This window comes from Podarcis cretensis (assembly GCF_951804945.1).
Source record: "Podarcis cretensis genome assembly, chromosome: Z".
NCBI classification, from domain to species: Eukaryota; Metazoa; Chordata; class Lepidosauria; order Squamata; family Lacertidae; genus Podarcis; species Podarcis cretensis.
Genome location: NC_137184.1, coordinates 7,754,897 through 7,780,489, shown reverse-complemented (window position 1 = coordinate 7,780,489; position 25,593 = coordinate 7,754,897). Strand labels below are relative to the sequence as shown.

General features: G+C 44.4%; 1 protein-coding gene across 6 annotated transcripts in view; it reads right to left on the bottom strand.

Annotated features, from left to right (window-relative positions):
* Nucleotides 1-23,922, bottom strand: part of TNC (tenascin C) — an 87,265-nt gene extending 63,343 nt beyond the window's left edge. For 2 of the 6 annotated variants that reach the window (XM_079961887.1, XM_079961888.1), the window contains exon 1: nt 23,524-23,922. The gene's annotated coding sequence lies outside the window, so the exon portion shown is untranslated. The remainder of the gene's footprint in view (nt 1-23,523) is intronic. The other 4 variants (XM_079961891.1, XM_079961892.1, XM_079961889.1 and 1 more) reach the window with 3 other exon arrangements.
* Nucleotides 23,923-25,593: the final 1,671 nt, after the last annotated feature.

Genomic DNA, 25,593 nt, shown 5'->3' with positions numbered 1-25,593 from the left:
GGTCCTGAGAGACCAAGATTCAAATATGTAGGAATGGGTTTAGACACTAAGAGAGGATATATTGTTTACTTATTATTTATTCCTTGCTCCCGTTAGTAAGATCTTCAGAGTATCATCCTTTATAGCTTAAATTTGGAAACTAAGACAAGTTTGATTTTACATTCTAAGAACAACAATCCAGGATGATTTTAAGGCAGGCTGGATTTTCCTGGTATTACCTCTCCCTCCCCACCCCTCTCAAACAAGAACAATCACACAAACAATGTTTTGTGAAGAAATAAAAGTAGTATTTACTTACATAATCTAGTTATTGAAGCATCAGTTTACAGAACCAAATAAAGGCAGGTTTATAACTACTATCTAAGTTACAAGAATACAAAAATGGTTTCTGAGCTGCAAAGCTCAGACATGCATATGTGGTCAACTTGGAAGCATGATGAAGAAAGAGGAGGCTACCCAGGCAGGAAGGAACTATGTAGTGTTACAGCTTCCTACCAAGGCAGACAAAGGAAGTCATCTCAGAGAGTTCTCTCTAGCAAATTTTACAGGAAAGCTCTGTGAGCTTCAGCCCCTTCATGGGCTCATCTGGCAAAGCATGAATTGCTGGCCTGACTCCAATAATGTCCCATGAAATCCCCACTCATTTATGAAGCTCACTTGGTGACTTGTCCAGTCACTTGTCCCTCAGCCTAACCCACCTCACAGTGTTGTTCTGTGGATAGAACAAGAGCAGAGAACCATATACACCATCTTGAGCTCTTTGGAGGAAAAGGTGGTATATAAACGTAGTAAGTAAAATAGAAAAGAAATTAGAAGGCTTCTTGAAAGAAGGCCATCTTTAGAAGGTGCACAAAGGACAAAAGAGAAGGTGCCTATCCAATATATAAGTGGAGGGAATTCTAAAGGTTAGGTGCTTCCACACTAAAGTCCTGGTTTCAATATTGTGAGAAATGGACCTCCTGATAAGATGGTCTGTGGAAAACACCCTATCCTGCAGAATGCTGTGATCAGTTGGGTGTTTAGAGGGGTATGTAGTAATATTTCATTCATATATACCAGGGATGGGGGAACCTATGGCTTAACAAATGTTGGACTCCATCTCTCATCAACCCCAGTCAGCAAGGCCAGTGGCGAAGGATGATGGGAGTTGGAGTCTATAAACTTCTGAAGGGTGATAGTATATATTAGGGATGGGGAACCAAATTGTAATCTCAGTTCTCTGAACACAGCCAAAGTGCAAAAGGTGGAAGAAAGAGCAAACTTGGGGAATGCCAAGGTTTGGATAAATACCCCCCAAAATGGAGTGTGACTCTACATGGGGGAGCATCCCCAAATCTCAATAAGTTCAGAGTATTCCCAGTGGCTATTGAATGCTAAGTGACTGTTCAAAAGGGAGAGGAAGTCATGCCATCTTACTAGTAGAAGTTGGAGGCTTATTTATGTTTTCTTTCTTGCTTGCATGGCTAGAATATGTCAAACAGGAGGAAAGCAGACCTCAGCACATCTGCAATCTCTTGTTAATGGGATATCTCTATCAGGGATCTCTCAATGATTTGGCGCTAATGATATGCAATTAACAGGAGTTACAGGAGATTAAATACCGAGACATGAACACAGAATGACTAATTCTGAATTATGAATGCCAGTTGCTTATTCAGACAGAGCAAAATTGATTGTTTCATTTCCAGGAGTGAGTTATGAGGAGCGTGGAGATCCTTTTATTTAGGCAAGGCTTTTCTGTAAATCTGGCCAGCTAAATATAACCATTACATAACGCACTCCTTGGTGCTACTTATTCAAACATCTGACTCAAAGCAACTGTGTTTATAAAAAGTATCCAAAGTTTATCTGACATAACCCACAGCAGTCAATAGATTCATGGCTACAGTGGATGGGCTTCAGCTGTGAAAGGTTTCACTGCTTGGTGTTTTTGGCTAAGACGGGTTGGCGTCAAACTTGTTAGCAAAGACCCAAAGCGCAGTCCATCATCCCTCCAGTTCTACTATGTAGTAGGGATAGGCACAGACTATAAATTTTGGTTCACCCTGAACTTGAAGCTTCAGAAAACTGTCCAACAATTTCCAAAGTGCTCCATAGGCTGCCTGATTTGACTCTCATTTTATCAGAGTGGACTTTGCCCCATCGCACTGCTGTCTGAGATCAGAAAAATGGCTATACTTTCCCTTCCTTTTGATAGAAGTGGGTGAAATTTGCAGGCATACTAGCCCTTCCAGGGTGGGTAAAGCCTTGCCAATCACAGGCAAATAGCAACTGCTCTATGTGAGTTTCTTGTGTTGCTAGGTTTTGAGATATGTAAACGCTTCTGTAAAATCTTCCTGTAACTGTGTTTCAGGAATGCTCTTGTAGGTTAGAGTTGCTTGATGAAGACTTTTTCTTTTAATTAAGTTTTCTAATTTTTAAGTTTTATTGCATTTGTCAAGTCCATTTAAAAAAACCTCTTTGTATACCACTTAGAATCTTCACCACTTAGAAACCATATATATATTTATATAAATAGCTGGTATATATATATATATAAAAATAATAAATTTCCGTTAATTTTGATGTCAGCTGAACCGATCCATACCACCAGGCTTAAACTGCAGGTTCAATTTCTTTCTTTTGCTGCAAATTAACGTGAAATTGGGATTGACAGGTGAAACTGACACAAATCAGTGGCTGTCCTATCCACTCCCTAAGTCTGAGTGGTAGAAACTATTGGTAGAAATTATACACAGAACTTCCCATTGGAAATATTGACACGTGATCCCAATTCTCAGTAGGAAAAGACTTGGAGCACCTACCCTGCCAAACATGAGCCTGACCAAACTGCGGGAGGCAGTAGAAGACAGGAGTGCCTGGCGTGCTCTGGTCCAGGGGGTCACGAAGAGTCGGACACAACTAAACGACTAAACAACAACAACCCTGCCTTCAATGCCTTTCCCAGGCTTGAGGTAATTTTCTGGGGCCTTGGGACAGGGGGAAGAGAAGGTGGAAGAAGGCTTCATACACAATGAAGGCAGACATAGTTTGTTCACACAGGAAAGCAGCTAGCTCTGCATGAATTTTGTCAATACCCCTAAAGCAGGCATGTCCAGCTCCCAAGAGACTGTTATCTATTCCCAGTATTAAAAAACTGGCAGTGATCTACCCATTGTCACTGGAGGGAGGAAGAGTGTGCGTGAGGTGGGTGGATTGCCCAGAGTTTTTAAGCTCCCCCCCCCCCCCCCGTAACTTTTTGTACACAATAAGGATCCCAAGATCTATCAGGATCAGAGAGCCCGTGTGGTGTAGTGGTTAAGAGCGGTGGACTCGTAATCTGGTGAACCGGGTTCGCTTCCCCGCTCCTCCACATGCAGCTGCTGGGTGACCTTGGGCCAGTCACACTTATCTGAAGTCTCTCAGCCCCACTCACCTCACAGAGTGTTTGTTGTGGGGGAGGAAGGGAAAGGAGAATGTTAGCCGCTTTGAGACTCCTTAAAGGGAGTGAAAGGCGGGATATTAAATCCAAACTCTTCTTCCTTCTTCTTCTTCTTCATCAGCCAGGGATCTACTGGTAGATTGCGATCTACTGGTTGGACATCCCTGCCCTAAAGGTATCTGGAATAGACTCAGAAATGAAGAGCACCTTTTCAAATGAAGAAGGTGACAGTTTTGAGACAACTCTGTCTTAACCACAGGTGGAAATCATCTCTCTCTCCCCCCCCCCCCCGAACAATGGCTTTATTTCTTCTGGGCAACCTTGTGGGGTGACATGTCAAAAGCATGTGGGTGTGACCAAAGGCAAAGTGGGTGGAGCAATTAACATAAATCTCACCTTTGTAGAGTAGGTTAGTTTCTACACACACCTCTATTCTCCATCCTGATAACCAAGAGGTATTATCAGAGCTCAATGGCACATTCCCATCAGGGATAAACATTCAAGGAGGGCATGAAGTAGGGGTGGTAAGGGATGTGGCCTGTGAACAATCCCACTACATAGCACAACATTCATTCACCTCAATCTGAGGGTGCTTTCTCCTGGCCTGAACTTTGTCAGCATTGCTGGGCACAGATAGATCTCATTTTAGGAGAGTCAAATTGGCTCCACTAATTGGATCATGAAGCACTAGAAAATGCAATCAGGACTGGAAAAAATGAGGATGCATCGAAAGACAACTCATCAACAGCATGGAAACTGACATATGACAAAATGAGGAAAGAACACTAGTATGTTGGTGAGAGGCTTTTGGCAAATCAGCCAACTCAAGTTATTGATAAGAGGCCATTGTTTTTGTTGTATGTGTGTATGTGTGTGCTTGTTTGTGTGATAAGGAAAAGTGATAAGGTAAATCACCCATTAATAGGGGCAGGGGATGAAATTCAATTCAATTCACATTTCAAGGCAAACCTACTTCATTCACACTTTCCAAAACAAAATGCAATCCGAAACACAGCAATCCTTCAAAATTCACACACCTCTAAATTTTGCAATGTATTTCTCCTGGTCATGTGATGCACAGAACATTGCCTATGCAAGGGTAAACTGTGCATCGAAATGCATATATTAGTGGAAACAGCATGCAAATAAATGCATTTATGTTGGAGAAAATGATCTTGCAAAAATTTGTATAGTAGGCAAAAACTACCTTCAAAAATATACATATTAGGAAAAATTTACACTAAAATGCTGATGAATGTTCATGAGGACTTTAAAAAGAAGTGCAAACTAATGTGGAGCGCTAAATGAGAAATGGAGGTCAACTAACATGGACAGCATTTCCCACCCTTACCCACTGGTAAGCTTGCCTCTTATCAGCAAAGCCGTTGCTATTATCTTCTTTTCCAGGGCCTGTCCATAAAGGGCCTCGGGTAGATCCAGTTTATACAAAGGCCATAGATTGAAAACAGCAGGGCACCATGGCACAATGAGCAGCAACGATCAGACTGAAGAGGGGGAACATTAACTCTGTTCTAAAAATGGAAATGGAGCTTCAGAAGTAGGCCACACAAAATGACTCCCTGGAAAGCAAAAAGCCTGCTTCCCCGCCTCCGTGCCAGCTTCTCTTTGGAAACTCTCACTCACTCACTCTGCCTCTGCAAGCTCATTATAGGCAGTGTCATGCCCTTAGATTAGAACCTGATGGAAATTCAGCTACTCCACCTAGGGTGTCCATGTACCCTAATTTGCACAGGAAGGTCCTCTATTTGGGAAGGAAGCCTGTTTGAAGGAATCCTCCATTTGAATGACTGTCTAGTCCAAGTCTGGATTGCAGATAAACAGCCCTAAGAAGGGAGAGCCGCATAAGGCATACCTCAGTGGTGGAAGATCTGCTTTGCATGCAGAAGGTCCCAGGTTCAATTCCTGGTGTCTCCAGGTAGGGATAGGAGAGAATTCTGCCTGAAACTCTGAAAAGCCACTAGCACTGACTAGATGGACCAATGACTAATGACTAATGACCAGTGACACTAACTGAAGCTAGAGGGACCAAAGATCTGACTCAGTAAAAGGTAGCTTCCTATGGTCCAGGGAAGCTGCCCACCAACAGTAAGCACCTGGTTAGCAAACCAAGGAAGCACACAGACCTCCTAATTAATGTCTTCCCAACTAGAGTAAGATGCATTTGATTTCTGCTTAAAGTATAGTAATTACTTCCAGATTTGCATAAATCAGCATATACTAATTGCATAAAATCATACAATCTTAGAGTTGGAAGGGACCCAAGAGTCATCTTAGTCCAACCCCCTGAAATGCAGGAATCTCAGCTTAGAATCCATGACAGATGACCATCCAGCCTCTGCTTAAAAACCTCCAAGGAAGGAGAGTCCATCACCTCTCGGGGGAGTCTGTTCCACTGTCAAACAGCTCTTACTGTCAGAAAGCTTTTTCGACTGCTTAGTCAGAATCTCCTTTCTTGTAACTTGAAGCCATAGCCTCAATTTCTAGCCTCCAGAAGAGGAGTAAACAAGCATGCTACAATCAGTAGTTTGAACGACTACAGACCAGTTGCACTGACTCCAATCATCATGAAGTGTTTTGAGAAACTGGTGCGCCGTCATATAATTTCCTGTCTTCCATCAACTTTTGACAACTACCAGTTTGCATACAGGGCAAATAGATCCACGGAAGACGCTATCACTATCACTCTCCATGCTGCTCTGTCCCATCTGGAGCAGCCGGGGAGTTATGTGAGGCTGCTGTTTGTGGATTTTAGCTCTGCTTTTAACACTATCCTCCCCCATAGACTGGTGTCCAAGCTAGAGGCGATTGGACTCTCCAACTCCACCTGTCTCTGGGTTTTGGATTTTTTGTCAGAACGTTCTCAGAGGGTTAGAGTGGGGTCACATATGTCCACAGCCCTTAGCCTTAACACCGGCTCACCACAGGGTTGTGTGTTGAGTCCCCTGCTCTATACTCTCTATACGTATGATTGTACAGCCATCTATCCCAGCAACAAAATCATCAAGTTTGCTGATGACACTACGGTGGTGGGGCTCATTTCAGGAGGGGATGAGTCCGCCTATCGGGACGAGGTGGAGCGGCTTTGTGTTTGGTGTGGAGAGAACAATCTGGCTCTTAATACGGCTAAGACCAAGGAATTGGTGGTGGATTACAGGAAAAAAAAGGCGGACATTCAGCCCTTGTATATCAAAGGGGAACGGGTGGAGAGGGTGGCGGAATTCAGGTTTTTGGGAGTGACTATCGATCAGGGCATGACTTGGAGCGCAAATACCACTGCTCTGGTGAAGAAGGCCCAGCAGAGAATTTATTTCCTCAGACTTTTAAAGAAGAACAATCTGAGTGAGAGACTGCTGGTGTCCTTCTACCGAGGCTCCATAGAGAGCATTCTCACATACTGTATTTGTGCCTGGTTCTCCAGTTGTACAGCTAGGAAGAGGAAGGTGCTCCAGAAGGTCATAACCACAGCCCAAAGGATTATTGGTCATCCTCTCCCATCTTTGGAAGAACTGTACGGTTCCCGTTGTCTTAGGAAAGCAAACAATATCCTGCAGGATGCATCTCACCCGGGATACAGTCTGTTTGCACTACTGCCTTCTGGCAGGAGATATAGAAACATCAAGTCAAGGACAAATAGACTGAAAAATAGTTTCTATCCAAGAGCTGTGGCCTTTTTAAATGCTGTAACTCGATAGTGTGACCTGGGAGTTTGATGGGTGTGGGTGTGGGTGTGGCTGGAATGTGGTTTGTTTGGTTGTTGTTGTTGTTTTGCTTTTGTTGTTTTTAAGGGATGGCATCCAATTTCGTTGCACTTGTGCAATGTTGCACTTGTGTAATGACAATAAAGAATCTATCTATCTATCTATTTCATGTGACAGCCCTTTGAAGATGGCTATCATATCTCCTCTCAGTCTCCTCTTTTCCAGGCTAAGCATACCCAACTCCTTCAAGCGTTCCTCATAAGGCTTAGCTTCCAGACCCTAGATCAACTTGGTTGACCTCCTCTGCACAGCTTGTCAACAGCTTTCTTAAATTGTGGCACATAGAGATGAATACATTTGTCCCTATTGAAATTTATTTTGTTAGCTTGTGCCCAGTTCTCCAATCTGTTGTGGTCGTTTTGAATTCTGAGTCTGTCTTCTGCGGCATTAGCTACTGCTCCCAGTTATGCAAATTTGCTCCCACCTGCAAATTTGATGAGCATCCCCTCAATTCCTTCATCCAAATCATTTATAAAGACGTTGAACAACAATGGGCCCAGGACAGAACCCTGCACCACCCCACTTGTCACTTTTTTCCAGGATGATGAATAACCATTAATGAGTACTCTTTGGGCCTGGCCAACTCCTTTAGGCCTGGCCAGCCTAAACCTAACAGTTACCTTGTTCAACCCACATTTTACCACATTTTACCAGCCTCCTCATGAGAATATCATGGGGAACTTTGTTAAAAGCCTTACTGAAATCAAGATCAGGGTTCAAAATCCCTTCTCAGCCATAACACTCACTGGATGATCTGGTGCCATTCATTCACTCTCAGCCTAAACGACTGCACAGGGCTTTTATGAGGATCAAATGGGGAGGAGGAAAAGTAGGTATGCCACCTTGAGATCCTTAGAGGAAAGGTGGGATATACGTCTAATAAATTAAATTAAATAAAATAGCACAACACAGAACAGTACTTTGCCTTCACCGAAACACACACTGGAGTTTTCAGATCAGTTTTCCCCACACCCCAACTACATGTGCAGCAAGTTTCCCCACCACCCTGTTTCCAAATACCCCTCCTTTTTGAAAAGACATATGTGGAGCTGGCAAAGATCTGAAAAAGATCTTTTTTAAAACATGCCTTTGGAAAGTTCATTTGCCAAGTTACACATGGTCGGGAGCTCATTTTTTGTCAATGACTTCATTTTGAATTATGCCAAGCCCTTTACAGCTTTCATATATATATATAGGCCTTGTAATTCTTTTCTCTTTTTTTGTCACCCTTTGTACTCCCCCACACCCCAAAATAAATTGCAGCAGCTAATGTGAAGTTTAAACATAAGGCTGATGTTTCAGTTTCAGGATCCTTGGGACTTCTTTTTTGAAACACAGATCACAGATTCTACAGCACACCCTCCAATATTTCAAGGTGGGCAAATTGGGACACACACACACACACACACACACACACACCATTCTACCACTTACTCACCCACTCACTGATGCCTGATACCCACCCACTTGCCCCCACCTTTCACCTACATTCACTTCCACCGCACATACACCTGATGTCACCTTACCTTTGCTCACTCATGCATGGGCATGCCTGTCAGCTGGCTGGCTGCTGCCATGTGCCTCTGCCTGCCACCACACACACACACACACACACACACACAGAGGGCCACAGTGATGTACTTCCAGAAGTGGCACCGGCTTCCAGAAGTACATTGCTGTGGCCCTCCTTGTGTGTGTATGGAAGTGGTCAGTGGCAGCCAGTCAGTGAAGGCGCAGAACCAAAGAAAGCACTGAACCATAAGAAATCCCAGGACATCCTGGGTTGGAATCAGAAACCAGGGTGGCTTTTGTAATTCCAGGAAGTCCAGGTTAAAATGGGGCAGTTGTTCAGTATGCTACAGGCCTTTCTAATATGGTGTTCTAGCTATTAATCCATTTACTGAATAGCTGTTCCACTGGATGAAGCCAATCTGGTCTTTTTTAAAATAGAAAAGTTTGACCCCACCGAGCCGGGCCCATTAAGGCAAAGAGGCTGTTGCCCCACCAACCACATTCTGCCCAGAGCCAGACTCTTCTAATCTTATTTCTTACTTACAACCAGCCCAGGACATAGCCCTGGCTGAGAGCTTCCACCTCCTCCTTAGTCTCATTGCTGCCTACTGTAGAACTCAGCAGGGAGGAGGATTATTGGAGAAAAACTAGAATGAATTCAACTCTGCATGTCATCAGCTCTAGTTTCACCTACTTCTGGGCTCCACACCTCCCACCCCAAGTGTCCCAGTGGCTGAGCCGGATTTAGGGCAGCAGTGATTCCGTCACACTGGGAGTTGAGCCTAGGGGCGCCTCAGGGATTTACAACTATCATGTAGTGAATTGATCAGAAAGGGGGTGGGTAGGCCACCAAATTTTGGCCTCACACAAGGTACCACTGAAATTTGAAAAACCAAACTCCACCCCTGCCAGTGGGCACCATTAACTTCCTTTTACTGCCCAGTATGATGGAACCGATTTCCATGTCTGCATTAATCAGTGATAGCAGACTTTACTGGCAATGGCTGAGAATAGAAACAGGCAGTTCAGATGTGCCTGCAGGCCTAAAAGGGCCACCGCCCTCTGCTGAAAGATGGTGTGCTGAATCTCCACTTTCTCGTTCTCCCTCCCAGAGAAGATAATTTTTTGATTTCACCACATCTGACAGAACTAGGCCAAGCAGCTGTGGGGATGTGTGGAGGAGATTAACACAAGCCTTCTAGGAACCATTTATGTGGTCTCGTGCATGGTGGAAAGGGATTTTTCGTCTTCCCACACATGTAAATACACTAGTACAGAAATGTTCTTAGCAAGCAATGGATGGAACACTCGCTGAGCAACCCAGGAATTATTTAGGAGGAGGGGGCAGGAAGTTCATCAGAAGGAAAACTAATCGACTCACCATCCTCATAAAAGAGAGTGGAGGTACATTTAGGCCACGTTGTACATTTAAAGCAGTATTAATGCCATTTTGAATAGTCCTGGCTTCCCCAAAGAATTCTGGGAACCATCATTTGTAAAGGGTGCTAAGAGTTGTTAGGAGACCTTTATTCACCTCAAAGAGCCACAGCTCCCAGAGTTCCCTAGGAAAGAGGGATTGCCAATTATTATTTTTACTGAGTTTCAATAATTTAAAACAAATTGCTACCAAATTAATTCAAATTATGTTCCTTCTTTTTCCCTCCCTGCATTGCTGCTCCAAGTACATTAGCTTTTCCAACTTTCATTTCAATATTCATTCATCCCTTCTCCCTATGCATCCCTAGGAAAGAGGGATTGATTGTTAAACCACTCTGAAAATTGTAGCTCCTTAAAGGGACTAAGGGTCTCCAAACACCCTTAACAAAGTATAGTTCCTAGTTTTCTTTAGGAGAAGCTATGTTTAATGTTGCTTTAAATGTGTGGTGTGTCATTAAAGGCCCTGGTGACCTCTGTGGATAGCCTTTTACCAGCTTTGTCTGGTCATATAACAATAACTTGGTTGCTGTAGCCCAGGTAAACTTGAGGCTGGATAACTGCAAAGCACTTTATTTGGGACTTCTTTTGGGCCTGATCCAGAAGTTCCAGCTATTGCAGAATGCAGTGGCTATACTGCTGAAGGGAGCAGATGACTAGCAGCTTGTGATACATTTGCTGAAGCATCTGCACTGGCGGCCCACATGCTGCCAGGCCAAGTTCAAGCCTTTTATGTTGATAAAATAATACCTTAAGGACTGTCTGAGCCCTTATGATGCAGCTTAATCACTGGGATCATATGGAGGAGCACTGCTACTTGTCCCCTGTGTTACAGATGCCTGAGTGGTCTCAGTTGGAAGTCAGACATTTAGTGTCCCGTGCTATGGAATATTCTTCCAGTAGAGAGTTGAAAGACATCCTCACTTTTGAATTTCAGACATTTCTTGAAGACTGTTTTATGCTGAGAAGGGAACAGAATGTGATTCTATATCTATCTATCATCTATCATCTATCAATCTATCTATCTATCTATCTATCTATCTATCATCTATCTATCATCATCATCTATCTAATCTATCATCTATCTAATCTATATCATCTATCATCTATCTATCTATCATCTATCTATCTATCATCTATCTATCTATCTCTATCCACACACACACAGCTAGATTTGTCTGATCATGACAATGGGTCTTAACATTAGTTTGGGACTATAAATAGTCAAACAGTGAAATGAGTTAGCAAAAGGGGAAGGAACATTTCAGAGACTGTAGAAGTAATGTTTCTGTTCTTACTCAGCACCATTGAGAATTTTGTTTTGCGGAACAGTTGTGGACCACTGGGGTTAAATTTATGGCATGTAATGCCTTGAGAGAGAATATTATGAAAATGATATACAGGTGGTACATGACCCCAGTTAAGCTTTCAAAAATCTATCATTTGCCCAATAATAAATGTTGGAAATGTAAAGAAACTGAAGGTACATTCTTTCACCTTTGGTTGGACGTGCCCAAGGATTAAGGCTTTCTGGGAGATGATTTATAATGAAATGAAAAAGGTGTTTAAACATACCTTCCTGAAGAAACCAGAGGCCTTTCTCCTGGGCATGGTTGGCCAATTGGTGCCAAAGAAGGACAGAACTTTTTTAATGTATGCGACAACAGCAGCAAGAATACTTATCGCAAAATATTGGAAGACCCAAGATCTACCCACTCTGGAAGAATGGCAGATGAAGATGATGGACTATATGGGATTGGCAGAAATGACCGGCAGAATCCGAGACCAGGGAAAAGAGTCGGCGGAAGAAGATTGGAAGAAGTTTAAAGACTATTTGCAGAAATATTGTAAAATTAATGAATGTTAGAATGATGTTGGACAGAAATTAAGTGGTTTCCAGCTGTAATGCTTAAGAGATATGGAAAATAAGGTTTTGAAATAAGTAAAAATTAATGGTGAGGATTTGCTGAACTAACAATTTGAATTGGAATATAAGAAAGGGAGGTATGAGGAGGTCTGGAAAATAAGTTAAAAGAAAATAATTAATTGGAAATTCTATGTGTTTTAGTTGTTTTTATTTTTCTATTTTTGTATTTTTGTTGGGTTTTTTTGTTTTACATTGTATTATTCTTGAAAACTTCAATAAATATCTTATAAAAAAAAGAGAGAATTTTGTTTTGCTTTGTTTTTTGAGTAGTGACTTCAGTTTGAGAATTGACAAGTTGGAATGGATTCAGAGAAGCACTCCAGGGAACTAAATGGCAAACTTCTGTGGAGAGATTGAAGGCACACTGTGTATGTTGTTTAGCTAAGAGAAAAAGGATTTACAGAAAGGAGAAGCTGACAGTTTGTATTTAAAAGGATGTCAGAAGCAGGGAGGGAGAGAAGGGGAGGAAAACTGACCATCCTGTCTTCCATAGCCAAGACAAGGAACAATGGTTTGAATTTGGCAACCTTCCCCAATTTTGTTGAATTTGGGGATATTTAAAAAAGGCTTCTTATTCAGATTTCTCCCCTGATTTTGGGAGTTCTGAAAATGTCCTGAGCCTTGTTCACATGAGAATGAATGCGTACAGACCACTGTTAACCAGTGTGGTACCTTCTAGATCTGACTATAACTCCCACTCTCCCTGACTCTCCCATGCTGGTTGGGTATGCTGGGAGTTCAAAATGTCTGGAGGGAAATGCATTGGCTACATAATAATAATAATAATAATAATAATAATAATAATTTTATACCCAGCCACTGTGAGTGGCTCCCAGCAGAATATTAAAAATAGAATCAAACATTAAAAACTTCCCTAAACAGGGCTGCCTTCAGATGTTTTCTAAAAGTCAGGTAGTTTTTTATTTCCTTGACATCTGATAGGAGGGCATTCCACAAGGTGGGCGCCACTACCAAGAAGGCCCTCTACCTGGTTCCCTGTAACCTCACTTCTCACAGTGAGGGATTCGCCAGAAGGCCCTCGGTGCTGGACCTCAGTGTCTGGGCTGAACAATGGGGGTGGAGATGCTCCTTCAGGTATACTGGGCTGAGGCCATTTATGGCTTTAAAGGTCAGCATCAACACTTTGAATTGTGCTTGGAAATGTACTGGCATCCAATGTAGGTCTTTGGGACTGGTGTTATATGGTCTTGGTGGCCACTCCCAGTCACTAGTCTCGCTAGATGTACAGGGAATGAACAGAATTGTTCCAGCTCTGAGCTGTTGGTCCCATCCTGTTTGAGTGTTTGGATGATGGTGTAAAAAGTTATTCTTTGCCTAAGTGATGGATATAGCTCAACAATAGGGCATCTGTATGCAAAAAGGTCCCAGAACAATTGATAGAATAACTTTACATTATCTCCTTTGGACCCTCTCTATGGTGGTGCTATGCATTTCTGCACTTAATTCAAGATGTGGTAAGCCAGTCCTTGCTCAATCAGCTGAGTGCTGCACTGGACTTCTGCCCTGAACTCCTTCCCTAAGTGCACCACTGATTTTGCAAGGGGAAAACTACAATATGCATTTAGCTATGAGCAACAGATGAACAAATCAATGGAAGCAGCCTTCTATGAGAAAATCTCCATTTGGAAAAGATAGCAGTGTTCTGCTTTGGAAGAATGGACCTTGGGTGGATCTACACACAGGGAAAAAAACCACTATAAATAAGTCAGAAATTAAATCGTTTTAACAAGAGGCAGGGAAACGCTATGGAAGATTGCTTAGAATTTTTTTCTTTTCTTTTTTTCTTTCCAGCATCATCTGGCCGGATGTTTATAACGTATTCAAAACACTGTTTCTTGACTAATGTAGCTGAGTCCAAGCTTGAGGAATCTCATACTATCCTTATTTCCTTAGCACAAAACATGGGGGGGGGGGGGAGTTGGGGCACTTCGCAGAAGTGAGTCCCCATGCTGCGTTTCGCTAGTTTAGCACAGTGCATGGGGACTCACCGAGCAGGCGGCTCGGTTTGGGGGCAGCTTGTGGGCCAGTTAAATGACCCCCATGGGCCACTGGTGGCCCATGGGCCTTAGGCTGCCTACCCCTGCCCTAGGACAAACCTTGGTTGAAGCTTGTAGTTAGTTTGGAAACAGCTAAACCAAGAGCCTGGGTTTGGATGACATACTAAACAGCACAGTGGCAGAATGATTGGGTAGGAGCAAAGAGGCCTCAATCACCTCTCTGGAGCTCACATGTTTGCACCAAGTCACTAATGCTATCCAGTTGCAAAACTGGTAAATTAGCGTTGCTTTCAATTCCTCCCAAGGAGACAGATTGGCACAGCGCTGTTCCACGTATTTCACAGCAGCAAAGCTGAATCTGCTACTCTGTATACACTGAGTACCCATTCCTACCAAATATACACTAAACAGCTAATCTGGACTAACATGTGTGCTTAAGCAGCCCTGTTTGGCGATTCTGCTCACAGTTAACACCACCACATGAACACAGATCAGGGCTACACCAAGTAGCCTCTCTCCTTGCCATCTCCACATAGGATGCAAATTTCTCATGGGAGGAGGAGATGTGGCTCAATGGTAGAACATCTGCCTTGCATTCTAAATGTCCTAGAGTCTCCTCCAGCACCATAACTCAAAAGCATCAATTCTTCAGTGAGCAGCCTTCTTTATGGTCCAGCTCTCACTTCCATACATCACTACTGGGAAAACCATGGCTTTAACTTTTGCTTCTAGCATTGCCCAATACTAGCACGTGGCCCCTGGAAGGTTGCCTAGAAGGGAATGTGGCCCTTGGACTGAAAAAACAACAACCCTGCTTCTGATGTGAAGGAGACCAGTCTATTCACACAGAGATCTCCCTCTCCCACCAATTCCAGCTGCAAGTCCTTAAAGTTCTCCCTAGCATTTTCTAATCAAACAAGAAACATTCTCATGAGAGAAAGGGCAGTCAGGTTTCTGCATAATGAAATGTGTATTTTAACCTTAATTAGATGGACATGGCAGGCTCTGCCTACTCATTATGGCTGAAGACATGTCAAGTCTCCTTTCAGCTCCTCAGAAAGCAGTTCTGAAACCCACCTCCCATTCCCGCACCCTCCCCACACATCCTGCTTGCCAGACAGACAGCCTCTTGTCAGTCCAAGGAACTCCCAACTCTCCGGCTTATTTACATCACATTTGGGGAGGGGGATATTTCAGGATTTCCTGGACAAGTGCCTGGTTCTTAATTTTTCCCACATGTGGAGAACATTTGCCACTGACAAAGAGAGTCTGAGGAGTAGAAAATACTGTGGCCAAACCTGAGAGCATCCTTTGAATACAAAGCAGATTATTGCTCACTCTTAACAGCTTTGTGTTTCACCAGCAAATGGGCCACTAACTTATTCATTTTTGCTTCATTCTTAGGTTTCCCTCTGGTATTTGTTGGTTTTTGAACTAGCAGACAAAGTTGATTTTTGGTTAGCAGTTGTGTCTGTGTCAAACTCTAGCTCCAAAAACTAACACTGTGCACTGTCCCCCACCCACTTGACCCAATCCAGGCCAACCTGAGGAATCCAAGATCCACCCTCAAATCAATTTGGGTGTGGGGCAAATGTTTAATAGGATTTTTAAACCCTAATTAAACATAGGGGCAGGAGCTTCCTCCTTCCCCATCCACCAGCCATGCAATAGACAGGAGGATTCAATCTTGCTTGGTGCTGCTTCACCAGTGTGTCCCCTGAGGGGAATCTGCTGGTGTTGCCTACATCTTGCCTCCAATTGCCATGTTACCAGAGCAATCCACTTTTGGGGAAGGAAGTCTTGAGGTACAGTTTGCAAAATTCAGGGGAGACACATTTAAGTTTGTGCATTATTTCATGAAGTGCAGATGAAGCAGGTTTTCATTAGAATGTGAACCACACTACATTTCCCTCCCATCCTCAATTCAAAGTCCATTTGGACACCTTTAGCCAAAGTGATACCATGCATCCCTAAGGTCAGAAATGTCCTGAGAATGTTAAGTGTTAGCAACCTTGTAAGCCCACAGTCAGCAGAGGGCAGCATTGAGAGCAAGAGACAGTGTATTTTTCCCTATGTAGTTTCCTGCCAAACTCGCAAGCTCCGCCCCTTCCACCTCTCTTGCAGGAGACAGCCACGAGAGAGTAGCTCCACCATGTTGACTTAGAATTCAAAACTATCCTTCTAAATATGAAGTAAGTGTAAATTAAAAAAAAAAACCATTTTCTTCTTTATCAACAAAACCTCAGTTCTATTTACTCTTTTATGCAATACTAGTAATATGTGAATGAGACAAGTGGTGGAGGGAGTGGATAGCTCCAGCTCCCATCCCTCCAACTCTCCTATATAAACCTAATTTTAAAAGAAGAAGCAAGTAGAACATTGCACAGGAAATTAGTCTAGCAGCCTCTGAAGGGCAGCATGCTCCCCATCCCTATTCAAGGCAGCAGCATGAGGAGACTTAGCACTTAGACAGCTGATACAACTACCACCCTAATCAACCTGCTTCCATCAACCCTTATCTTATATCAGGTTCTGCCTAGTCAAGCACCTGTTCACCCTTGCTGTGTTGCTACCTGCACCCAACTTCCTCCTGCTGCTTTCTGAACTTCAGCAGCTGCTTTTGAAACATGGCTCAGTTGCTGGAAACTGCATTCGGGAAGAGATGCTGTTTCATTCAGGTGCTGTTTGCTGTTTGCTGGGCTAGAAGGACTAATTAGCTTACAATACATAAAGGTAAAGGTACCCCTGCCCGTACGGGCCAGTCGTGTTCGACTCTAGGGTTGTGCGCCCATCTCACTTAAGAGGCCGGGGGCCAGCGCTGTCCGGAGACACTTCCGGGTCATGTGGCCAGCGTGACGAAGCTGCTCTGGCAAGCCGGCACCAGCACAGCACACGGAAACGCCGTTTACCTTCCCGTTATAAAGCAGTCCCTATTTATCTACTTGCACTTAAGGGTGCTTTCGAACTGCTAGGTGGGCAGGAGCTGGGACCGAAAGACGGGAGCTCACCCCGCCGCGGGGATTCGAACCACCAACCATGCGATCAGCAAGCTCTAGGCACTGAGGTTTTACCCACAGCGCCACCCGCGTCCCTTACAATATATATACCCCACCTTTTCCCCTGATGGGATTCAAGGCTTACAGATGAAAACGAGAACTGCTAAAAACAGAAAAATCAATCATTAAAATACAATTAAACATTGATAGAATTAAAGCTATATATTATTTAAACTGCAGGTGGTGACAGCAGTCACAAAATTAAAGACGCCTGCTTCTTGGGAGAAAAGCGATAACAAACCTAGACAGTATCTTAAAAAGCAGAGACATCACCTTGCTGACAAAGGTCCATATTGTTATGTAGTGAAGTTCACCCTGGGCCAGCAGGGGGATACTGTATAGAGTTTTCACTCAGGTCTGTAGATAGTTTTCACTCAGGTCCACGTCAGTTATTTTAGGCGGGAAACGCTGGGCTGTTGTTGCTACAATGTTGACAGCCGGCTGCCTATAAAAGCAGGCCGGCTGAGCTGTTTGCAGTCAGTTCTATTCCAGCTTACAAAATAGAGAGCTACTTGGAGAAATCGCTGTGTCGTCTGCTATGTCAACCCACAACTTAACACATATAGTTAAAGCTATGGTTTTCCTATTAGTGATGTATGGAAGTGAGAGCTGGACTATAAAGAAGGCTGATCGCCAAAGAATTGATGCGTTTGAATTATGGTGCTGGGGAAAACTCTTGAGAGTCCCATGGACTGCAAGAAGATCAAAAACATCCATTCTGAAGGAAATTAGCCCTGAGTGCTCACTGGAAGGACAGATCCTGAAGCTGAGGCTCCAACACTTTGGCCACCTCATGAGAAGAGAAGACTCCCTGGAAAAGACCCTGATGTTGGGAAAGATGGAGGGCACAAGGAGAAGGGGACAACAGAGGACGAGATGGTGGGACAGTGTTCTCGAAGCTACAAACATGAGTCTGACCAAACTGCGGGAGGCAGTGGAAGACAGGAGTTCTTGTTGTGCTCTGGTCCATGGGGTTACGAATAGTCGGACACAACTAAACAACTAAACAACAACAACAACAACAATTTAAACTATATTAAATATGTTTAAACATACCAGGATTTACAATAAAAACAGCACAACACCAGCCCTTTAATTAAAAGCAGCCAGTCCCCAAAAGCCTGTTGGAGCATAAAAGTCTTCACCTTCCGGGGGAAGGACAGCAAGGAAGGAGACAGTCTGGCTTCTCCAGGGTGGGAGTTCCAATATCTGGGAGCAGACATTAAGAATACGTCTCTTGGACTCTGGAAGCTTGTGGCCAAATCCCCACTAGAGCTTACAGTACCCCACTCTGCTTATTTCTTTTACCTCATCTCACATCTTTCCACCTCCTTGACCCTCAATTATGAGATTGCAAGACATAATTTCCAATTGCGTTGAGGAACCTCAGGCCACCTGGAGATTCTTTCTAGACCACACAACCCTTCACAGCCACACCTGCTTTTCCCAGGTCACTCCCCTCACTGACTTCACTTCACATCCCCCTTTTGTTTTCTTTGCTAGATTTGAACTCTGATCATGACTCTTACATGCCTGGGTGGAGGGCAGAGAGGGATGTGTGAGGGTAAAGAAACCAGTCTACTGTGTAATGGTAAAATTCACATTTGCTGCTCTGCCTACTTTTCCTTCTGGCCCCATCCACCACTGGTATGTGACCCCCAGAAAATTACCCAGAAAGCATGTGGCCCTTGGGCAGAAAAGGTTCCCCCACCCCAATATACGGTCTCTTTTGGAGGAAGATATAGGATAGAAAATTGATAAATAAATTGGTATAAGAAATGTAGTTTTTCAGTTTTTCAGAAACTTAAAGCAAATCCCTTTTAAACTTTAGAAAGCAGAGAGGGCTTATATTCCAACAAGCAAATTGTGTGTTTCTAGCCTTGCAGGCTTATGAGGTTCTCACTAGCCTTTTCATTCAGCAAAATCTTTAGGGCTCACATCCTGTTTCTGAATCTGATATATACTAAACCAGTTTGTGGATTCTGTATGCACCAGAATATTCCATTCATGCCAAAAGCTTAAAGTCTGAAAAATGGTGGAATTGATCGCATCTACTTTATTCCCTCTCAAGTTCTTATTCCCTCCCCTCCCTTCAGAATTTCCTGGCACGCAGCAAATTAGCACGTAAAGAAGAACCAACATGAGAACTCCTCTCTTGATGAGCTAGCTTTTTACATGAAGGGGCCACTCTCAACATGCAGACTAATACACAGACATTTCAAAGCAGAACAGTCCCAGCTAGGAGGGTTGTTCGATTTGCATCTTCTAAAATATCGACTGGCATACCAAATTGCATAGCTGGAAGGACCATAAAGGCAATCTCTGACCCAATCATGCATCTAATGAAAGGTTTCCCAACTTAGGTCTCTAGCTGTTGTTGGACTATGATTCCCATCATCCCTGACCACTGGTCCTGGTAACTAGGGGGGAAGGGAGCTAAAGTCCAAAACCAGCTGGAGACCCAAGTTTGGGAAACCCTAATCTAAAGATAGTCCCATCACCTCCTTATCTGACCCACCTCATTTCCAAGGGCAACCTACCTAGACAATAGGTAGGCTGATTACACATTTGGATGGTGCTGCACAAATAATGGTCCTGCCCCCTTGACCAACTGTACTAAAGGAAAAGGTAAAGGGGCCCCTGACCATTAGGTCCAGTCGTGACCGACTCTGGGGTTGTGGAGCTCATCTCGCTTTATTGGCCGAGGGAGCTGGCATACAGCTTCTGGATTATGTGGCCAGCATGACTAAGCCGCTTCTGGCGAACCAGAGCAGCTCACGGAAACACTGTTTGCCTTCCCGCCAGAGCGGTACCTATTTATCTACTTGCACTTAGACATGCTTTCGGACTGCTAGGTTGGTAGGAGCAGGGACCGAGCAACAGGAGCTCACCCCATCACGGGGATTCAAACTGCCAACCTTCTGATCAGCAAGTCCTAGGCTCTGTGGTTTAACCCACAGCACCACCCGCATCCCAACTGTGCTACTGAATATATAAACTAATCTACAGTATTCAGGGCATTACTCCCCAACACAACCTGAACTCTAAACCTGAAGTTTTGTAATTCCTCCTGCTAAATATTGATTGTTTGTGTGAGAGTAGGATCCCATTAAGAAGGAGAGGTCTCATTGTAAACCTGTCTCCCACCTCTGGTAGCCAGGTGTGGAAATTGTTTCTCTGCTAAGGTTACATTTCCATCCTGCCAGTGCTTATCTCTTCAGATTATTTAGAACTACTTATTTTAGTGGGTTGCATTTTCTCCCCAGCAAAAGTGGAACCAGTTATACTTTCAGCACATTAAGCTGATCCAAGACTGTGCCATAAATAAATTACCAGTTGCTTTAAAACAATAGCCATTGGGAGCACTGGGAACACTACATAGTGCTTTGTGTGTGCTTGCAAGGGGATGAAATAAGACACAGTAGTGAAATAGGAGCTGGCAGGCGGAGGGGGGGGGGGGAGTTGCAAGTGCACACACCCCTCTGTCCAGGCAGTTTCTTGGCAGTCCCAGGCACGTCTAGTCAGTCAGGAGTAAGCTGCACTAAGTTCAATAGCACTTGTTCCCGGGTAACTATGTGTCAAGTTGAAGCCTAAATGTGCTACTGGCTGGGTTGTATTCAGACTTCCTCATAAGGGGATGCTGAAAGTGGGAGCTGATACAAGGAGGGCTGTAAGCTGAATGTCTTGCAATCTGGCTGGCGTGTCCCATGTGCTTTCTCGTGCACAATCCACAGCCTATTCTGATGCATGTTCTTGGTGCATCCCCTTTTCATTTACTCAGAAGTGAGTTTAATGGGTAAAGGTAAAGGTAAAGGTAAAGGTAAAGGTAAAGGTACCCCTGCCCGTACGGGCCAGTCTTGACAGACTCTGGGGTTGTGCGCCCATCTCACTTAAGAGGCCAGGGGCCAGCGCTGTCCGGAGACACTTCCGGGTCACGTGGCCAGCGTGACATCGCTGCTCTGGCGAGCCAGAGCCGCACACGGAAACGCCGTTTACCTTCCCGCTGGTAAGCGGTCCCTATTTATCTACTTGCACCCGGAGGTGCTTTCGAACTGCTAGGTTGGCAGGCGCTGGGACCGAGCAGCGGGAGCGCACCCCGCCGCAGGGATTCGAACCGCCGACCTTTCGATCGGCAAGTCCTAGGCGCTGAGGCTTTAACCCACAGTGCCACCTGCGTCCCGAGTTTAATGGGACTTATCCCAAATGAAGTCCTCTAGACCTTGCTAGCTGGAGGCCACCATTGCCACTGTTCTCAGTGACACTTCTTTTTCCCAGCCATATCCCCTTCCCAGCCTTACATTATACCCTCCTTGAGCACCCCCCCCCCCGGACTCTGCCTCCCCAGCTGGGATATATCCTTAAACTTGGATGGTGCCTTTTTGTTGCCTGGGTGGAAAACAGAGAGGGAAGTGTGAGTGAAACTAGTCTACCATACAAAGCAGGGGTGTAGCGTGGCGGGATCAGGGGTGCCATGGCCTTGAGCACATGATGTTGAGGGGGTGCAAACCAGGCACCCTCATGCAGGGATCCCCATCCCACCCTGCCTGCTGTTGGGGGTCTCTGGGTCCTAGAGCCCAGCCTGGCCTCACTGCTGTGTCCCTGGCCTCCTTGCTGAATGACCTCCCAGTGTTGGGGGGATTCACCTGCACAGGTAGGCAGGTTGTGCAGTGTAGCCCTGCTTGCCTGAGTGGGGAAGCTTTATTTTATCATTATTTTAGTCTGAAACCTGTTCCCCATCCACGGTGTTTAAGACTGCAGTGTTGTGAATCTAATCTTACTTCATTGAGAGTAATTCTATTAAGCAAACCGGGAGTTAGTTTGGAGCAAACACTCATAAGGTCAGGCTACTGCTCTCTCTCCCATGGGACTGAGTGGTAGATGCAACATGATCCTTCAGGCATTTCCTCAGACACATTTTCTGTTATGTCTGATGGGGTGTTTAGTTAGGAATACAACTTTAAATGGCTTAGATTTTAATAGTCGAAAACAACCTCTCCTCTGTGAAAAAGCTGCTTATCAAAAACCCTATGATAGTTTCCTTTAAGATTCCAACTTTCACTTTAGGCAGAATTCAGTGCAATCTTCAAAGTGGATTTCACAGCATTGATGCTTTTTAACTGTGTGATAGTTCTGAATTAAAACTGTAAGCCTAAGCACACTTAGGTGAGAGTAAACCCTTCTGAACACAATATTAACCATATGGAGAACAGATCCCCATTGAAAATCATCGACATGCTTAACTTAGGTCCAATAGTTTCAATGGGTCTACTCCAAGTAGAATTGTTGGATCCAACCCAGTGGGCATGGCTTCTGAATGAAATAGGACCAGCCAGCCTCAGATCCATACTACATCACACAAGACTTCTGAAGTACTTGGGAAAGCGGGCAAGAAAATGTTCCATTAATAAAAACCTACAGCCTGTCCTGAAAGATATAATACAACTGCATGTAGCTGGCAAGTTGAGAAGCTAGATCCAGCTACTTAGCCAAGCCAAGGGTTACAGATCCATTTTTCTTCTCATTCAACTCATGAGATCCCATGCTTGCAGAAATGCACTATTCAGCCAGCTGATGCACAGAAAAGTGTAGAGATGAATAAAACTATCAGAGTGATAGGCTGCTCAGTGTGGAAAAAAAGCAGCTTGCTTCAAGAGCTGTGGAGAGGTGGGAGAAGAGAAGCATTTACCATCCTCTGGCACAGATCACCCTCTGTTTTCAATAGCCAAATGAAAGAAAGATACACGCTGAACTTTGCCTTTAAATTTTTTGGTCTGGAAGCCAGGCGCACACATTTCAGGAAGAAATTGGAATCCACCGCCAAACACAAGACGGGCTTCTTTCTTTCTTTCTTTCTTTCTTTCTTTCTTTCTTTCTTTCCAATGAACAAGGTTCATTTGCATCTTTAAAAGGTTACATGCTATCAGTTAATCTCCATCACCCCTTGAAGTCTCAGAAACATGAATAACCCCCATTTCCCCATCCTCAGTTGCCATTTTCATTGTGTGTTTGCTTTGCTACTTTAATTGGGGGGGGGGTGCCTGTATGTGTGCATGTACACCCTCCATTAGCATGCCTTCATCTCTCATTCATTCATTGGCTAATTTATGCATCCACTGAAAACACCATAGAAACACAGATCTGATCCCATCTGGCATTACACAAAATAAACAAACTTTTAAATTTCTGCATATCTATATCTATATATCTGTATCTGTATCATCTATATCTAAATCACCTAGTAATCTCAAAAGCATCTCCAGGTCCAAACTCCAGCAACTCAGAAAAAAAGAACCATAAAAGAATGGAACCTATTCTAACACATTTACTTTTCCATCCCCTGAAAAATGCCATGCTCAATGTTGGAGAGAAGACTTACCTGCTTGCCTTTGATATGTGTTAGTTCCTTGTGGTGTGTCAAGTCTCCAGGGGATAAATAGGATGCTTTACTCTTGTCTGCTTCTGTCTTGAGGGAAAAAAATCAGAAAACTTGTCCCATCTATGGTATAGACGGGACAAGTCAGAGAGAGAAAGACAGAGAGAGGGGAAAAAGAGAGGGAGGGAGAATGTTTGACAGTAAGGCAAACTCTGGTTGGAGTAAGCAGTTTCTGCTGGTTTATATAGCTGAGTAGATCCTTAGCTCATTCCACTGTAATGGGATGCCTTCAAGGCACAGACTCTGTAGTTTTGCAGTTGGCAAATTAAAGGCACAGGTCCTCTCTGGACCCTGCGCTTGCTTGTGTGAGAGACACAGGCACTCACATATATAGGAGCGGAGGCACAAAAGGCATTTGCATGTAATTTATGATGAGAGGAAGGCATAACCGCACCCCCTTTCCTCCCCACTAAGGGACTGTGTGTGTGTGTGTGTGTAGGAAACTCAGCTCAAGGCATCAAATGATTCAGAGGGGAGAGCATTTCCCCAAGGAATATTGCACATTTCATTATATTTTTCTTAACACCCACCCAACCACCCCCACCCCACACCTCCCATCAGATCACTAAGGCTGCCAGGACTCTCTAGCACAGTCCTCTTAAGGCAGCACCATATATCCAGTGTGTGCATGTGTACACACACAAGAGTGAACTAGTTTTCCAGTGCTCATGAAAAGTATATGCTTTGTTGATAGCTGGGGCATCTCAAAAGCAGATGCTTAGGTGAACAGAGTCAGCTGCGATTTTTATTCGAGTAATTTTATGCCTTGCGCAACCAGCTGAAGTTGTGGCTACACTTGGTCTACAGGTGCCTCTCCCAGAATTTTGACAGTGGCAGGCACTCACTGACCCCCGTGCTGACAGCTACCAAGCTGGGCACGGTCTAGGTAGAGAGTCTGCCCTACCCTCAGTGTCTCAGCTTGATCAAGTCCCAGATCTCTTAGAATCATAGAATTGTGGAAAGAACCATGAGGGCCATCCCGTCCAACCCCCTGCAATGCAGAAATCTTTTTACCCTATGTGGGGCTCAAACCCATGACCCTGCGGATAAGAGTTTCATGCTCTATTGACTGAGCTACCTTGTCTTGTGTCAAGGACATTCACAACACCCTTGTGGAGTGCTCGAACAAGATCATGGGCAAAGCCCCATCCCAGGGGCTCGTTGAGGGCTGCCTTCAAGGTGTTTCTGCCGGATGTTTCGGCTTGAATTGCTGGGCGAGTGTCAGTTCCCAATGTGACCAGAAGGAGGCAGTCCTGTCAACAGAGACAGACAATGAGCAGAGATTCTCGTGGTCCTACCTTCTCTCCATTCCTTTATAAAATCCTCCCCATTTTAATATTTTAATGGGGTGATGTTTCAAATCATTTTTAAATTGTTATGTGTACTTTTTAAGTTAGTTTTCTATAATTTCATTTGTTTTTAAGGGGAGAGGGCCAGGGCTGCCTCAAAAGTACGGCCTAGCCAATATAATGGCCGGGGAAGTACAACTTGGGTGGATAAAATGGCCCTACTCAAAGCCTTGGGCATGCCTTTACCTCTGTGCACATGGGTGGTCTGACACTAAGTAAAAGTGAAACAAAAGTAGTGTCATGGTCAGATCACTTCCTGGTGCAACTAGACTTCTCTGCAACCCTTCCCCTCCGCAGGGAGGTGGGACCAATTTGCATGGTCCAAATAGTAGGGGATACATTATCCCATGTTGATGGCCTCCCATCTGATTCCCTGGAATGTGGAGTTAACCAGGGCTACCAACTGTCTGTGTCCAAAGTACCCTTTCTGCAGTGGCGGAGGAAGCTGCTTGGGTGCTGCAGGGCCTCCGGAGTCTGCCTGCCTCCTCCCACAGTCTGGGGGGGGGGGCAGGCAGTGGACAGACCGTTTGGGCAGCTCGGAGCCTGCACGCACCCAAGCCACCACGTCTCTCCCAGGAGAGATGCATGGCTCGGGTGCGCTGCAGGCCCTGCAGTGAGTGACACCCAGGGCAGCCCACACCCACCACCCACCCCTTCCTCCATC